Here is a 3,857-nt window from a genome sequence, read left to right as displayed (position 1 = left end):
AATGCTAACATGGTTCTCCAGCACCTTTCCAACTCTGACAAAGCAGGCCCCCAGCCAAGGCCTTCTCCATTCCTTTCTAGTGATGAAGGCCCAGCCTCTCCATCTGCAAGGCAGGAACTTGCTCCACAGGCTGGGAACGTCTTACCTAGGGTGCCACATTGCTCATCGCTTGGCATCTAAATGGTGTTCTTTGATGGAAAGATCCCACACTGCCAGGTGGAATTCGTACTGACAGGAGAGGCCAGTTTGTAAACCCAGGATGGAGTCATCTCTAGAAAAATAAACAACTGTTTCGGAAGCAAAGACAACCAGGCAGCCTTGAGCCAACTCCAAGATCGCACATTTACACAGCCTGTCCAGGGAATCCAGCAGAGCAGATCATAAAGAAAAGTTTATGGGTCAAAGGCCTAATTCTTAGGATTCCACTAAGAAAAGAGAAATATGGCTGGTAAACTGTATAGGAAGAAAGTTATTCTGAATAACTTAAGTTTTCCTTGGGATCTAAATGACAGATAAGGCTTAATGATGTTTGCTTTGAATTTATTTCTTAAATTTTATTATTTATTTATGTATATGTGCGTGCACCTCTGTGAGTTTACAGAGACCATGTGTGTGTGCAGGTACCTTCCAAGATCAGAAGAGAGCATCAGATCCCAGCAGATCCCATCATCAGATCCCCTGGAACAGGAGCTATAAGCTCTTGTGAGCCACCATGTTATTAGTACTGGGAATCAAACCCAAGTCCTCTGCAAGAACTTATGTAATCTTTTTTTTAAAAAAATGATTTTTATTGAGCTCTACATTTTTCTCTGCTCCCCTCCCTGCCTTTTCCCTCCCCTTCAACCCTCTCCCAAGGTCCCCATGCTCCCAATTTACTCAGGAGATCTTGTCTTTTTCTACTTCCCATGTAGATTAGATCTAGAACATATGCAATCTTGACCTCCAAGACATCGCTCCAATCCCAGGGTTTTTAATAGTTTTTGTTTTTGAGACATGAGATCAGTTTTTATCCCAGGTTAGCCTTGAACTCACAATCCTCCTGCTTCAACCTCCCAGGTGCTGGGATAACAGGCCTGAGCCACTAATCCCAGTTTTTTTTTAAGGTATTCTAGAACTCACTATGTAAACCAGGCTAGCCTCAAACTCGTAGAGATTCTCCTGCCTCAGTCTCTCAAGCACTGGGACTAAAGGTGTATGTCACCATGCCCAGACTCGAGCCCATCTCTGATCAAATTAAATAGTAAGTGTTCCTGAGGTTTAGCTACCCTGTGAGTCTGGAGTCGGTAGAATAAGTGGACGTTATTCGTGACATTAGTGACTTATTTTCAGGTATATGGCTTTGTCCAAGAAATCCCAACTCATCCCTTCCCACCGTCCCCATGGACTCATCCTTTTCATGTCTGCTGGAGGGTAGGGTAGTACACAGAGCCAAGGGTCACGGCTGGACGCACTGAGATTTATTCTGACACTTGTTAAAACAGTAAGGAAGATTTTATTGGCAATCATTGCTATGGAGATCATGGCTATAGTAGGAGGAGGAGCTAGTTTCCTCTTGGGCCAAATGCAGCAAAGACAGTGGGATGAGGGGATCGGTAGATGGAAAATTACTAAGAGGAAGCACCAAGGGAGGGGGATTCTTGCTAAATGAAGGCAAGTCAAGGTCATACCATCATCAACAGTGAGGGATGAGGAAATTAATCCTAGCTTGATAAACAAGGGTAGTATGACTTACCATGTTTGTCTTAATACTGGTTCTGACAGGGCCAAAGAACCAACCTAATAAAAAGGGAGGAGGAGAAGGCACTGAGTCCCAAGGGTCGCCTCCATCAGATGCGGCAGAACGGGGTCTCTATCATCTCTTCCTCTGTCAGAGCTCTGTGTCCTCCCAACACTTTAAGGGAAGCCTACACCCTCCCTATCCACCAGAGGTGGGACTCTGGTGCACATCAAGCCAAACTTCATCTTTGAAGTTAATAGTAAGAGAAACAAAGACTGGAATCAGCTAAAAGCATGATAAAAAGAACTATTTAGTTCTAGACCCAGAGTTCTAGACGCTGAAACCCATTTCCCACTGTCTCTCAAGGAATGCCATCTACAAACATATAAATGAGTGAAGAACCCTAAATCATTAATGGAAAGGCATGTCTAAAGAGAATTTGTGTGCAAGCAGAAAGACAAACTCAATGGGGCACGAGGCAACAAGTCCAAAGTGGTGTGGGAGGTTCTTCTGTTCATGTGTTGCTTTCATTGGTTAATGAATTAAAAAAAAAACTGCCTTGGCCTAGCTGATAGGGTGGAACTTAGGTAGGCAGAGAAAACAGAACTGAATGTTAGGAGGAAGAAGAGCAGAGTCAGAGAAGCCATGGATCCTCTGTCAGAGATGGACGCCGGTTAGAATCTCCGGTAAACCACTGCCACATGGCAGTACACAGATTAATGAGATGGGTTAAACTAATATGTAAGAGTTAGTCAATAAGAAGTTAGAGCTAATGGCCAGGCAGTGTTCTAATTAATACAGTTTCTGTGTGGTTATTTCGGGTGTAAGCTAGCAGGGCAGCCGGAACAAACAAGGGGCCCCCTCCTCATACAACACCAAAGGATACACAGGAGCCAGATGCCTGGCATCTTTCTGTTGTATTGAGTGAATGAAGGAACTTAAATCCATTGCTAACTCTGAAATGCTGCACTATTTAAAACAGCAGTTCTCAGCCTAGGGACGGCATGTCAGGCATCCTGCATAATGGACATTTACATTATGATTCTTAATAGTAGCAAAGTTATAGTCATGAAGTAACAATAAAATAATTTCATGATTGGGGGACGTCACCACAGCATGAGGAACTGTATTAAAGGGTCACAGCATTAGGAAAGTTGAGGCCCACTATACTGAGACAGGAGGATCACCTGTACTACTTAGGGAAACCCTAACTCAGAAAGAAAGAAAGAAAGAAAGAAAGAAAGAAAGAAAGAAAGAAAGAAAGAAAGAAAGAAAGGAAGGAAAAGAAAGAAAGAAAAGAAAAGAAAGAAAGGAGGGAGGGAGGGAGGGACAGAGAGAGAAAAAAGAAGGAAGGAAGGAAGAAAGGAAGGAAGGAAGAAAGAAAAAGAAAAGATGAAGGATTGACACTTGTTACATTGATGAGCCCTGGAAATATTTTGCTATGTGAAATCGGCCCCACATAGAATGATGAATGCGACGGAATTTCAGTTCATGTGGTACCTACCCTTGCAAAATTCATAGACAGAGAGTACAATAATGGTTGAGAGGCTAGAGGGGAGTACAATGTTGATTTTCCAATTAATGAGTAGGCGTTCCAATTGGAGATGATATGAGGACACCGGTGACAGTGGCACAACATGGTGCACACACAACACTGCTGAGCTTTCCCCTCAATAATGAAGAACTGTACCCTTAAGAATAACCAACGGGGGCTGGAGAGATGGCTCAGTGGTTAAGAGCATTGCCTGCTCTTCCAAAGGTCCTAAGTTCAATTCCCAACAACCACATGGTGGCTCACAACCATCTCTATTAAGGTCTGTTGGACTCGTCTGGCCTTCAGGCATACATGTAGACAGAATATTGTATACATAATAAAAAAAATAAAAAATTAAAAAAAAAATAACCAACGGGCCAGACATGATAGCTCACGCCTTTAGTCTCTGCACTTGGGAGGCAGAGGCAGGTGGATCTCTGTGAGTTTTAGGCCAGCCTGGTCTACATAGAGAGTTCTAGGACAGCCAGGGGCTACACAGAGAGAGACCTTGTCTCAAGACTGATCACAGGACAATTCTCCCTCCCTTGAGGAGCCCATCGTATACTTTAGTCTCTCTCTCCTTGGGGAATTTTTCTTTGGAAAGCT

This window comes from Myodes glareolus, chromosome 25, assembly GCF_982192425.1.
Source record: "Myodes glareolus chromosome 25, mMyoGla1.1, whole genome shotgun sequence".
Lineage (NCBI taxonomy): Eukaryota > Metazoa > Chordata > Mammalia > Rodentia > Cricetidae > Myodes > Myodes glareolus.
This window is presented reverse-complemented; position numbering follows the sequence as displayed.